At 33.6% G+C, this 15000-nt stretch overlaps 1 protein-coding gene across 3 annotated transcripts in view; it reads right to left on the bottom strand.

Moving 5' to 3' along the window:
* Positions 1-11704, bottom strand: part of LOC125672019 (A disintegrin and metalloproteinase with thrombospondin motifs like) — a 32332-nt gene extending 20628 nt beyond the window's left edge. For 2 of the 3 annotated variants that reach the window (XM_048908070.2, XM_048908072.2), the window contains exons 1-2: positions 11535-11704; positions 6770-6863 (exon numbers count right to left, since the gene is read on the bottom strand). The gene's annotated coding sequence lies outside the window, so the exon portion shown is untranslated. Of the gene's footprint in view, positions 1-6769; positions 6864-11530 lie in introns of all 3 variants that reach the window. The other variant, XM_048908071.2, reaches the window with a different exon arrangement.
* Positions 11705-15000: the final 3296 nt, after the last annotated feature.

Here is a 15000-nt window from a genome sequence, read left to right as displayed (position 1 = left end):
ATATCTTTGTATATTCGAAATATTCATATAATATTTGAACAATGCACAGGAAATGCATTTTACGGTACACACAAAGCAGTACTGAGTATGAGGTGCATTTTAATAATGCTTAGCATTGCAAAATCAATGAAAGGAATTTACAGTTCACATACTTGTTTCATATTGACAGTCTAAATATCAAGTAAGTTGCACCGAAGTCATGCGTACATTCAAAATTACAGGAAATTAGTTACAAATCAATGTGCTAATAGAGTTATAATGCGTTTTGTCATATAAATAAATTAGACGATTCATTACGACACCATAAAACAAGCAGAAATGGTTATTGGTACCTTATGTTGTGAGTGTAGATATGTAAATGAGCTCATTTGCATATGTCAATACTATATCACAAGGTTCAAATATTTTAAAGACAAGGATATGCACTATGACATGAATGCTGACACGGGGTCCACTACACGACATATTATTCCAATGAATGGAGATGGACTTAATATTTCGTTACAGTAAATAGGAATAATTTGCAAGGATGTGATTTCAAAGGTTTTGACATTTTACATCTTAACATATGTACATTGGCTTTTTTATTTACATTGCATTATTACTAATTGAAAAATAATTTTGTGTATTCCATTTTATATGGACATACGGTTAATTATAATGTCAATATTAAATCTTGACCCACAAACTTTGTATATGCATATCAAGGAAATTACACGTGCTTGAAAACAAAGTAGGACATCCTATAGTTTTTTTTCTTTCGAGACAACTACACGTGGAAGTCGGGAAATGATTTTGATATAGATATGATTTCATTACTGATTAATTTGATTGATCATTGAACACTTCGATTATTAGATTATTATATTTTGAAATAAATGCCAAACAGAAAGTGTATTGAAATAAGTTATACAGTAACTGAATAATAAATCGGTCAACATTAAGAAAGAAGAAAATCCTAGTGACTATTTGTAGTTTTGTTAGTCATGAAAACAATGACAGTTGATGTATGTGATGACACCTATACATGCTGTTTTCAATCTGTGAACAATCGATTTACAAAAAGGTGATTGAATTAAGTTTGCGTGGTTTGACACCACTCTCCACTTCCCCTCTACGTCAGACATGTCGTACATTTTCTCCTTTGCTCTACGACAAAGATATGAAACACTACAAGATGTTAACGTTCTATAACATTAAATGCAATCTTTGATACCATTTTCAATTACAGTTATACTGTGTTTCCAAATGATAAAAGAAATGAAAAATCAAAGCACTTCCCATCATATTTGTCATGTAGAACCAGAAAGGTTGCAAGACTATGTATGGGAAGAGCCTTTTTTGACGCCCATTTCAATTATTCACAAACTTTGTCAGGGAGTGTATGGGCGGCTCATTCCCATGAATTACAACCGAAATTTGTCATCCGAATATGCAACGTCATTAAACATTATTTTGTGGTTAATTAAACTCTTAATTGATATCATTGATTTCATTCCACTTTGCATCTATCAGTATAGATCGAAACTTGAAGTTACATATTTGTAATTAAAGAAAAATGTGTAATCGTCATAGATATTAAAATATACTGTTCTTTAATTAGGTTTCAAGGGTTCCCAAGCATTGCATCAGTGGAACCCCTAAAACCTTGCTACATGATATTGAAAGTAGAAAATAATCAGCCTTGCAGTCCCGGTAGACAAGATTTTTATTGAGTACATCACCCTTAATTAACTACAATTAATCATGTACAGGAGTACTCTCCCCTGATCTGTGTTGTCGCCCTTTATTTTATGTAAATGATGTGTCTATAAAACAGACCTACAACAAAACGTCTTGTGGGGAAAGTGTACCGTTTTGACAAATTAGACGAAACATTCAGTTAATTAAGACGTATTGAAAATTAGTAGGTCTTTATCTTCTCTCTAATCGCGACAGGTTGAATATTACCTTGAAGTTCAGTACAATGGTGAACGATATACATGTATATATACAAGGTGTGTGTTAGAGGTTTCTTTAATGTAGCCCATCTGTCCATTTCTGTTTTGTTGCTTCGGTATTGCAATTTGTTTAGAGTTCCTTTTTTGCATTAAATTCAAATCATTTCTTATCTTTAGGTAAGGTAATATGCTTAATCTACCCTTTCATTCTTGAATAAGAGGGTTACTGTTAATATATAAAAAGCTTGTGCGATTTGTCCCAGAATAAACACAATAAAGGTGTTCATTCTACGCATGCGTTATCCGAGGTACATGTAGGAATGAGGATTATGGTCAGTTTGGTAGAGGGTGAAAGATTCACCATAGATGTAAAGAAGTCCCCGGATGCAGTAAATATATGGCTTGTATATACAGCTACGATTTTTGCAACCTCACTGTTATCATTCAAATGTTAACTAGCTACTTTGCAAAGCAAATTCTAGTCGCATCATAACGGCCAAGTTTATTTTATAGACAGACTGAGTTACTGACATTTATTATTTTATCAAATATAGTATTTGTGGTCAAACCGTGGGAATGTCATTCTAATGTTTTCAAAAAGTACACCGGCTTGTTTCAATAAATATTAGATTTGTCTTCAGATGCTTGACACTATATAGTCCTAAAGATGATCGACACTATAGTCCTACAGACGCTTGAAACTGTATTGTCCTAAGGACGCTTAACGCTATATAGTCAAAACTTTAAACGAAGAAGCAAAATAAAATAATACAATAATACAATAAAAGCAATACGACTATATGCTGAACATGCATGAAAATGAAGCAAGGAACAGAAATAAACATAGAGGGATCATGGCGGGTGTGACCGGTTAACAGGGGATATTTACTCCTCCTAGGCACCTGATCCCACCTGTGATGTTTACAGGGGTCTGTGTTTGCCCTACTCTTAATTTTGTATTCTTTATGGGATTTATGAGATTGATCACTGTTCGTTATCTTTACCTTTCATGCATATCAAGTTCTTCATTTTCTTCAAAATCTTTTCTGAGTACGAGGTTCAGGATAATTAACTATTTAAACATTGCAGGAATACATATGACTGTATCGAAACCAATCTGTATGCGACACGCATACATATATTCCTTGTGTAAATAAAAAATTCCTTTCAGTAAATGGTTTGATTATATTATGGTAAACTAAAAGTATGATTGAATCTAGGTGAATTTCAAGCAGTTCAGCTGACCTCACTAAGTTCCAAGGACATTCTTAAAATGAAATGACGTCCTAATTTTCTAATTGTTTTGTTTTACATGATTATCTTGACAAAATTCCCCGTCCACTTTTTAATTTGCAAAATCTTAGCCTAGCCATATTTTGATAAATATCTCATTTGCAAAACATATTCTGTCATCTGTTAACATAATGTTCACAGGGATGAAATTTAATGTTATTATAATTGATAAAATTACGTTGTCTGTGGTTACAATTTAGTAATTTTAACTTACATCAGACTCTTCTCTACTCTGCCCCATTAAGCCAATCCTTGTCCCCCAATACTATATCGACATCTTATCACAGCTAACTATATCATTTACTTCTATATATCGCATTATCAACAGGGAATGCGTACTCCTCCTAGGCACCTGATCCCGTCTCTGGTATATCCAGAGGTCCGTGTTTGTCCTTTTCTTAATTTTGTAGATTTTTATAGGATTTAAGTGGTTGATCACCATTAATTATCTTCAATTTTTCATTATGAACAGTTGACAAGCCTGAATTGACCTCTGATTTTCAAACTAACCGTCTCTTGTGCAGACTAAAATGAATAAATTTATTTTGTATTGACCAGGGAAATGATTTATATATCTGAAAAGCTTGAGGATCGTAGAGAAATTTTAGTGATCAAGAGCATGGGCAAATAAACTTAACAAAGGAGTATCCGTGAACTTATAAATACTAATAAACTACTTATGAATACCGATAAACCATTACACCACGAGCTCTTGCTACCAACACGTCGCGAGTTTTTATAATGGCATGAAAAGTAATTAAAACACCGCAAACAATGAGGCGCCGATTTGTTATTTACAAAACCTGTATATGGTGGTATAACCAGTTCATTGATTGATATCACTTAATCGAATAGATGATAGAGCCTACTTAGTTTTTGAATAACTGATATCATTTAGATAACTGACATTGATAACGATATCTCGCAAGTATTCACAATGTCGGTGATATCTACATCTTAAGAATATGTTAATATCTAAATTTAAAAATAGTAGCATTCATATCATAAAAATAATGGCATTGATATCGACATCTTAAAAATAATTACATTGATATCGACATCTTTAAAATAATGACATTGATGTCGATATCTTAAAAATAATGACATTGATGTCGATATCTTAAAAATAATGACATTGATGTCGATATCTTAAAAATAATGACATTGATATCGATATCTTAAAAATAATGACATTGATATCGATATCCCATAAGCTTGCTTGCCCTCGAGTTTCCATCAATATCCTGCAAGCTCTCACAAATAATGAAATTGATATCAACATCTCTGAAGTTTTAAAATAGCATTAATTACACCCTCCCTCAAGCCCTAAGAGAGTGACACTGAGTGATTTCATTGCACCTGACGGTACATGGTAGATATGTTTCTTGCAGTGGGGAAGGCTTCGTTGCATTCTAATTTTAGAAATCATGATACCATACTGTATACAGCTTTATTTTCGCTGCACTTTGATATTCGCTATTTACACCATAGTTCAAATCGGAAAGTAAAATTGCAGGGAATAAAACTTAGCTGTCCTGTTTACATACAATGAACACAAAAACTGGATTGAAAACTGTGAGAACAGCCGGACTAAACAGTCGGTGTGAAAACGAAAGGAGGACAGAACCACTCACAATGACTTTGGACAACCATTGTTTGTCTTTTTAAAAAATCTTATTTTCATAATGATCTAAAAATCCACTAGCAGTTGATATTACATAAATGCTGTTTTGTAAGCAAAATTGACATGATTGCTAAACGTCATAATACTGTAAGTTCACTAAACATAAATATAAATAATTCTAAACTTATCAATTTTTAAAACATGTGTGCAGATTTAATATTGTGTTTGCATTGAATTCAAAGTAAAAAATCGATAGTGTTTTAAAGTATATTTCAATTAAATCCAGCTTTTAACGAACACGTTATTTTGACATTTAAAAATGATAAAATGGATTGCATGTCAAGCAAAATGCCACATTTGATGTGCTGCCACCAGAAGGGGAAGAACAGCTGGAAAAAAAATCACAATTTACTAGATACTTAAAATAATATGAAGAATAACATGTACAGTTTTCTTTAGATCATGGAAGTGAAAGGTAAATTTCAGAATTTCAGAATGCAAAGTTAGATTTGTCGATTCAAATAAAGGAAGCGACGTAACTGACAAATCTATGAGAACAATTGTGGTTGTTTTAAATGTGACTCCAGGTCTTCCTCAATTTATGTCGCATGTGTCAACACTATTCCCGCCTGATACTAAGGCAAATTGATATTGATTTGCGAAAAGGCAATTAAGAAATAAATTCTATTTTTGAAAATACATGGGAGAATAGCCTGCGACGCTTCAGTTAGAGCGTCAACTAAATGAGATTTTTAAAAAATATATTTATACATGTATTACTAGTGTACTTTCATTCTTGTCTTAATCCCCAGCTGTTAAAACAGACGTACTATATTTATCAAGATTCATACTCACATTGTTCACATCTGCATCGCATTCATGAGGAAATGGCTATCATTAGAATTGGTAAACATATCGTAGACAGAAACATGGGAGATGTCAATATATCAGGATGCTACTAGGAAGTGATATACATGTATATCAAAACTTAGACAAAAGCGGAATTGTGAAACTGCATGGGTTGAAGTTGAACAGCAATTATAATCTGTATCTATTCTTTACTGTTTTGTACGAGGTAATTGTGAAACTAGTTTATTTTGATGCAAAGAAAGACAACTTGGGCATTGCCTTTGAAGACTTGGAGAATTACGACACGGAAACAAACTGTAATTGTAACTTCCTAGAATACGAATGAAAGCCAGATTTTAATAATTCCCCACCAGAAGCAGTCTGTATTACCATCTACATGTGACACTAGAAGATTAATGGCCATTTCTGTCTCTCTGCATGTTCTTCGATAATTTGTTAAGATAATGTATGTAAATTCTTCTTCTGCCAACTCCCCCAGTCAAAATTGTCCACAGCCTCTTATAGGGCAACGGAAAGTTTGTTTTGCATTTTACCAGCTTTTTAAAAATTTTTTTTTTTTTTACCAAATATGTTTCCTGCCATGCATATTCAGTCTCAATAACTTATGTATGTCAATACTAGCTACATACTAAACTATAATACACCGTGTACACTCAGGTAATTTGAAAAGTTTTCTACCTGAAGCCAAAGGGAAAGATGGCAAGAGACTCCTGTGTTTTTTCAATTTGAAAACACTAGTATACGGATCATAAAATGGATTCTTAAAATATCTTCTTTATAATCTAACTTGGCTAATGTTGACAGGTTAATTATGATTTCAAAATCCTTCTAACATAGTTATTTCTGTATGTATAATATTAAAATGAAAAATTGATGAGCGGGTCATCCTTTGAATACACAATAACACAATACTAGTACAAAGTTAAAATACCACCAGACCTTAATTTCTCCAGAAATTATCAAAGATATATATATAGATGTCCAAGATAGATTAGGATACTTAAGTTGTAATTAATGTTAGAGAACTTTAAATCAGACTTACTTGTCAAATGTGAAAAATCTCCGCTGACATCAGATGGCAGAGGATAAATAATGCAACGGGAGTTGAGGTCTATGCATATCCACCAAGTTGTAAACTGTTAAGAAAGACAAATTAGAGACTGTTGTAAAGAATAGATGATGCTTGCTTGCTTAACCCCTCACAGTCTATGTCAAACCATTTTCTCAGGTGGGTTCATTAACATATTCAAATTTGGAAGCAGACAGTGGGTCCCAAAAAAATGCCAGATCTGTTCATTCCGAATTGTGATTTGTTGAATGACAAGAAATCAGAAATGAAGGCGAGATTGATTCTTACTTTGAAAGGGGAAGTTCCTTCTTCGGCATCATCAAACAAATAAACAATTAGCTTGTGTAAATAAGGATTCCTGCTCTGTTTCTTAATTATTGTTTATGTATTTAGGACATGATCAATGATCTTGATATATTTTTGTCATTTTTCCTTCAGGTCTTTTTTATGTTGTACCGTAAATTCAATCAATCTAGTTCTTGAGAGGATTAAGTGACGTGCTATGTATATATATAGAAATGGTGAGAGATACTCTTTGATGTACACATGGACCCGGGCAGCATAGTTTGTATCAATATGTTAATTATCATCTTTAATATCATGTATACTTAGAGAAAACATTTAACACATTTGATTAGTGCAGGTGCCCTACAGTGATCAGCCTGTCCGTCCGTCTGTCCGTCAGTACATACAAACGTTTTCTACAGTTTTTAGGTAATCCCTGCAGCTATTGAATTGAAAACTTAGCCATGAAATTATATTAATGAGTTACAGATCAAGTTTGTTGACCTAATTTTGAAAGAATTATGAACCTTGAACTTAGCAAACTTCAGGGATTTGACATTTTCGAACTTTTCTTGAGGGGGGGGGGGCTATTCCCTCAAATATCGATATGAAAATTTATACTTGAATGGGTTACAGATCAAGTGCGAGTCTCCTTTAAATACTTGCCATTACAATGATTTGTGTACAATTTATGGCCATTTGGAAGGTCGATTAAACTCACGGAAGTGAGCATTGGATGTCTAAAAATATCTTATTCGTTATTCATCATAACCATACAAAAACCTGAGACGATATTCAGAGCAATATATCTCGTTCATTTCTGTGTATCAACTTTAAAAGTCACAAATAAAACTGATGTACATGTATAATTCATAATAAAAATCAACACAAAGCTAATAGTTTATCACACAAGTTTCAGAATGATAACAAATTACTTTGAATTTCATGTTTACAGATATAAATATAATACCACTTATAGTCCAACTCAATGTTAGTCTCAACTTGAAGCTTGAAGTTTATTGCAGAAAGTCGTATGATTCGTTGGTAATATCTAAATCTTTGTCGATTTGTCACGAATGAGAACTGTTTCTATTTATACCAACACCTCAGGAAATTTTATTATTTTGAAGCAAATCAACTCCAGTTATTTAAGTGCTGTGTTTTGTTATGATTCTTGGTAGAGAGAGAGAGAGAGAGAGAGAGAGAGAGAGAGAGAGAGAGTAACCGTTGCGCATTTTCATGAAACATGGCGATGTTAAGTTTCATTTCCGTATATTTACATTTTAAAATGTTTTTGCCTATGATATCTCTACAAATTAATTGTAATGATAGTCCATTTCATCATGAATTGCGCTAAAGTTGTGACCAATGCGCGTATGAATATAGATTATTATAGTCCGTCCATTTCAACGGATAAGAATTTCGACAGATATAAAGATATAAAGGAGTGTAAATATGTAAGAAATAATTTCATTTTGAAAATACATGAGACTACACACCAGCATACTTTTGATCTTTATGAAGTATGCCGGCACGAAGTATGCAATTTGATTAAAACCAGATCTTAGATCCGCTCCGATGATCTTATTTATTTTAATCAGATTGGTAATACATGTACTGTTTTTTTATTGTACAATACATTCTGTAGTATATAGTTGAAGAAGGAATAGACGTAGTGACTTTTTCTTCACTGTACATGTGATATTGGGTTGAAAATTGACATTAACACAAGAAAGTGCTCGAATCTAAAGTTCAATTTCTATAAAGTCTACAATAGATAAACAAATCTTTTTCAGCATGGTTAAAATGCGGAGTTTCTTTTACAGTTTAGTGGGGTTTTTTTTTCCGAATCAATTACTGCTTTTGTTCATTCTCTATTTGTAGACGGAAAGTTATTAACAGCATACATAAGAAGTAAATATACTTCAAAAGTAATCAATCTATTGGTTACAGCAAAAATGTCAAGGTCATAATGTTAAATGTCAATAGAATCTAACCACCGTCGCTGGACGGTTCTTCACAGAAAACCTGCCTTTTGTCAGGAAAATAAGACATTCATGCTATGCACTCAGCACAAATCTATAATAAGACACTTATTAATGTAAGCGTCAGAAATCGGCCGCAAAGCATTTATCTTGCTCTAATTTCACAATTGTCTATTATCTCCCCCTGATATCACGATTGTCTTTTACCTCCCTTTACAAAGGACTGTATTTGAAAGACCCTTCACTCAGGGATTGTCTGTACCAAGTTTGATTGAATATGCATAGACATTTTCAATACGAAAACATAAAGCAGTATCTATTATTTGTATCCATCCCATTCTTTGCTTTAGATAATATGGGAATAGTTTCGGAACTCTCTTTTCACTTGGAACTCTCTTTTTACTCGGAGCTCTCTTTTACAGTAGTGGACTTTGCACAATATACTTCTGATAGATAGTTTATGTGTATTTATGTATATACAATTTCAGCCTCGCACAAACACACTGCAACTTAAACTTTCACATCGTTTAACCGAGCGCCTCCTGGCGGATGGTTATAAGGATAGCTTACTGTTACTGTTCTATATAACATCTGGCCAAACCTAAAATTTGACCTTACCAAGCAATATTTCACATGTTGACGTATGATATTTCTGTTTATTTACGCATATTTTATCATGCGTATGGTTATTATGACCTTCAGGTGAGTGATTCGGTTCCGGGGAACCTCTGGGTAATATTCCCCTGCTTTTGTAACCTGTACTGTAGCCACAGGTGTTGGCGACAAATTTCAAAATTGCCCTTATTTGCATAATTAATTAATAGAGCGTAAAAAAAAAAGACAATTAAGCATCACTGTGTACAAGAACTATAAATATTCATGTACTCTGGAAGATTCTGTACTAAAAAAAGGTGAATTTAAAAAGAATTATTAAATTTCAACTGAACCATTGGTCACAACACAAACATGATTCGCCAAGATTTTCTCCATCAGGTATCAAATTTGAACATGACTATACACTATGTAACGGTGTTGTATTTAAAGTGTATCAATTATAGTTTTGTTTTTCTTAAGAAGACATTTTACATATTAGCATTTTCCATATCTTTGGGTTTTGTTGCTGACCATTCTGTTGTTCCACATGTCGGGGACATGTTGTATTTGTTTTAGTCGTATTTCCTATTTATGGTACTTTGAGAACATATTGAAATTATTTCAGAGCCTGACGGTTTTACATTTAGAAGAAAAACTCAGTTACGACGGTGAACATTTAATGACAAACTTAAGAGGGGACATCCATTTCATCAAGGACGATTTTTCAAATATCGTGGGACATCTGTCAACTCCAAGGCGGTTTATCTGACAAAGAAATCTCCATGATTTTGTGGCTAAGAGAATCCTAATTTTAGAAAGTGCAATGAATAACTTGCTCGTTTTCTATGATACCACATGCTAAACAGAAGATGGGTTATTCCTCACTCCTTCTTTTGATTTTGAGGGTAACATTGTACAGTAGAGATATGGGGGGGGGGGGGGGGGGGTACAGATCGCACTGGCCCAGTGGACAGGGTGCTCGTTTCCCAACCGGGAGAGATTCAGGTTCGATTCTCGATCCCGGCACTGCGCTAAAACTTTCCTTCGCCAAGTGACCAGCATTAGAAATGATAATCATGGGGCTTTCGAATATAACCTTAAAACCTGCGGTCCCACGTTAGGCGTTGGTAAGATGAAGAATTCTCACTGCGACGACTCCGAGTACCGGGTATAGGTCACACTCTGTAGAACTTCAATTAAAGGTCGTAACATATCAACTTAAAGTGATAAATTCTCGAATGCGATCAAAATAATTCTAAACAAACATGCTAAGAATGCTTTCTGAATCTGATTACAAATATAGATGTTTGACCTAGGTGCTGCTTACTTGTTTTGACCATTTGACCATGCTATGGGATTATTATCTTTAAAAGGTATAATGAATAACTACCAATTTCATATTCGCCGATTGCTACTAAAATGACTAAACCATTTTCACAGTACATATTAGAATTCATACATCTTGCAATCATTTCCCCCCGTAATTCTGACATTATGATTTATATAGAAACAATGAAAGAAACAGTGTTGTATAGAAATAAATAATTCGCTGCGGAGAAATTTTACATAATATTCATGAAATTGGATTGGAGATTGCTTTTTTTCATTCTCCAATTCATTTTCCCTCAATTTTAACGCATTCCAACAATCACGGTTCAGGATTTTAGATAAAAAAGCTTTTAAGTCCTTGCAGATTAAATTTTTGGTCACTATTGATTCAGATATGAAGCACTGAAGAAGGATAATTAGATAATAGTTTTTCGAGCAAATTTATTTATTGCAATAAATACACGATGTATTTCAGTGTGGCTATGGTATACTAATAATTGCATATGAAAATAAAATAAAAATGATACTTATATTTACATACTCACATTTCTCCCCCATAGTTCTCTACAGTAAAAAAAAAAAATCAAGAGCGAAACTTCCCGAGGCCAGTGCAATCACAATCCCTAACAAATGAAAATGAACCCACACATTGCTAATGTTTTCTCGACAGAAATTTAATCCCATGAAATATACCACTACAGTTAAAAACTTTCTGCATTACCGTCTTTTTTTGACAAATGAGGAGAGTACGGCTATTTGTGTTACGACGACAGTGATTTCACCAAAAAAATATGAACATACAACCAAACGGCCGATGTGCAAAATGAATTTCTCAAGCAAACTTTGGAGTTTAATGTCCTAATGATGCAAGCAACGTGAATGATTTAAGCGTGACAATTTACAATTTTCTTTGAAGCACTTTAAAAGAGCATTATTTTAGGCATTTCAACTTGGAAAAGTTCTTTGTGCATGAAAAAGTATGACTTCTATGGCAAGCTAATACATGTTTCGTGCTTTACAATTGTTATATTTTGCGAGTGTCTTATCTTCGTTGTTTTGTAACACGGGTATCTCTGCGAATTCAAATTTACTTGTATAAATAGGTGAAAAATTAAAAAGAAAAGACAATCATACAACCAGGAAATCAAGGAGTCACAATTATATATCGAAAAACAAATAAACTTGACCTCTTAGAAATAAATTATATTACTTTAACCTTACTGTATTCCATAGCCATTAAATGGAATTCTGTCCAATATTTGGTTTGTGACAATTATACCAATATACTTCATCAACATCTAAATCATATTTGAATTATGATATCGGTATAAATTTCATTGATTTACAAAATCTTATGGATACGATCAATTTCAAATTTTGACTTTTGAAAGTCTATTCTCAATAGCAATAGAGCATTGAGTAATAAATCTGTATACAGTGAAACCTGTATAAGCCGACTTGCACTGGGAGACAACTTTTGTCGGAATACACAGTGTGTCAGAATAAAATGTAAAAACAATGAAATTGAGAATGGAATGCTCATTGAAAAGAATTACACTGGTGTCAGGCTGTGTTGATATTTAGTTTCAATAAGACAATCGTGTTATTAACTTATTCTCAATAAGATAATCGTGTTATTAACTTATTCTCAATAAGACAATCGTGTTATTAACTTATTCTCAATAAGACAATCGTGTTATTAACTTATTCTCAATAAGACAATTGTGTAACTAAACACTTGTAAGGGTGTGGTCAACAATGCCCTCACGTAGAATAAGTGTTTCAATATAAAAGTCTCATCAAAATTCTTATTTATGATATTATTTTATTTAAGATTATCGTTATTATGCATTCAACAGCAAGTAAAATCAAGGCTGTTTTTGTTGAGGAATTTTTTTTTTAGATTTTAGTATACTAGTAGGTACTTCATTAGAAAACATTAATGACAAAGTTAATGACAGAACATTCAGCTACCTTTACTGTTAAAAATAGCTGAGTCACACATATAAGAGCAGTTCTTTTGATGTAAAAATATAAATGAGTACAATGAAAGTTAAAATGTTTACCTTCAGCCGTCAATCACAGCAGCACTTTTTGACCACCAGCATTTTCTTCAGAGCGTTGGTGGCACAGTATCTCATTGTTTAACGAAATTCTACACGATAGATTTGAAATGATAAAGAGACACTTTATTATTAACAATGACTACGAATATGTCGTGTTGGTAGGATTTAGAAGAAGTATCGAACAAGCGTTTACGTTCCGTTATAATGATATAAGCCATCACTGGGTTAAAGGGGCGTGGACACGGTTTGAGCTGAAAATTTTCAAATTTTAATATTTGACTTTTAATGTTTAGAATTTATTAACTAAGGTATTTTAAAATAATGATCAGTAAAATTTGAATGTCAGTAGTCAAGGTACATGGGAGATACAGAGGTCACAAGTCCTTTTCATGTAAACAAGGCTCGTGCCCACAGGCACTTGGGGCATGGATCATGATCCCCCCTCCCCCCAATTATTACTATTAATTTTTTTTCAATGCATAGGTTGAATAAACTAATAAAGGTTTCGTTTAAAGCAGATTTTTTTCAATTCATAAGTGAATTTTTAACACAATTGAATTGTTTCTATAGTTTGGCATATCTCAATTTGATTTAAACACGTTATTTTCTATTAAACAGTCTAATGCAAACAAAAACATGGCACAAGCCTTGTTTAGATAACAAAGAATTGCGAGTGCTGTATCTCACTTATAACTCAACAACTGATATTCAAATTTTGGTTGACCATTATAAATACTTTAATTAAGCATTGCAAACTATAAAAACGGAATAATAAAATTTGAGATTTTTTAGTTCAAATCGTGTCTATGCCCCTTTAAATGCTTCCTGACGTGTTTCATACCGATATTGTTTGGCCGTACTTTATGGATATTTATTCCCCTAGGCACCTGATCCCACCTCTGGTAACCAAAGAGGTCCGTGTTTTACCCTTGGCTTAATATTGATATAGGAGTGTGAAGTTGATCACTGTTCTTTATCTTCTCTTCATTATAATAAGGCTCACTTGCTACAGACAGACGAACGGCCCCGTTACTATTTCCATCTCACAATGAATTGCGACTTTTAAAAATGAAAAATTTAAAAAATGTTTGATGAAAGGGTGATGCTAACGAATAGTGATCAATTTCACAACTTCTATAAAGGATACAAAATTAAGAGTAGGGCAAACACGGACCCTTGGACATCGTACTTTTTTGTGTTGACTGCATCACAAATTAGCACTGCATATATCAACTCCTCTGTTTCCGTATGTATTCGTTCGTACACGTGGGTAGACGAGTAGTATTGGGTTTTCTGAGCGTTATGTTCTTGTAAATACAGGGGTGATGTTCCTTCTAAAGCCCTAAAGACTTGCACAGCATTCGCTGCTCAATATGCTTCCTTGTACGTGTAAGTATTCTGGCAGAGGTATTTTGTATCCTTTTTATGGTGGCTGATTTGTGCCACTTTTACAATTACAGCGACTTTTCGCCCCAAAATAACGAAAAGATGACAGAACGAAAAGACGACAAAATGTAGGCGAAAAGACGACAAACAAAACCTGCAAATTATCGACCTAATTTGTCGTCTTTCCGCTTGGCGTTTTGTCGTGTTTTTTTAGGCTTACAACTTACCTCTTTCCCCCTTCATTTGGTCCACTTTCGTTACCATCGACTCGTTAAATTTGCATACCCGATTTAATAGCTGTACTGTTCAAGTGAAGTTTTTGATGACAGCCTTGTAACCCCGATCTTTGATAGTGGCACAACAAAACGCACACACTTCCATGGACGTCGCCATTACTGCTGACGCTCGGAGTTTCGGAATTACTTACGGCGATTCCCATGGGTCCTCGACAGGTCACGTAAGGTCATGCATTTTAATGAGTTATGTGAAACCTCGGTGTTGTGTCCCACGGGAGGAAAAAGAAATGCGACAGATAGTGGGTTTCCGATGATGTATAATA

The sequence above is a fragment of the Ostrea edulis genome, chromosome 4 (genome assembly GCF_947568905.1).
Source record: "Ostrea edulis chromosome 4, xbOstEdul1.1, whole genome shotgun sequence".
NCBI classification, from domain to species: Eukaryota; Metazoa; Mollusca; class Bivalvia; order Ostreida; family Ostreidae; genus Ostrea; species Ostrea edulis.
Note: the sequence above shows the minus strand (reverse complement) of the source record. Positions and strands in the feature narration are given on the sequence as shown.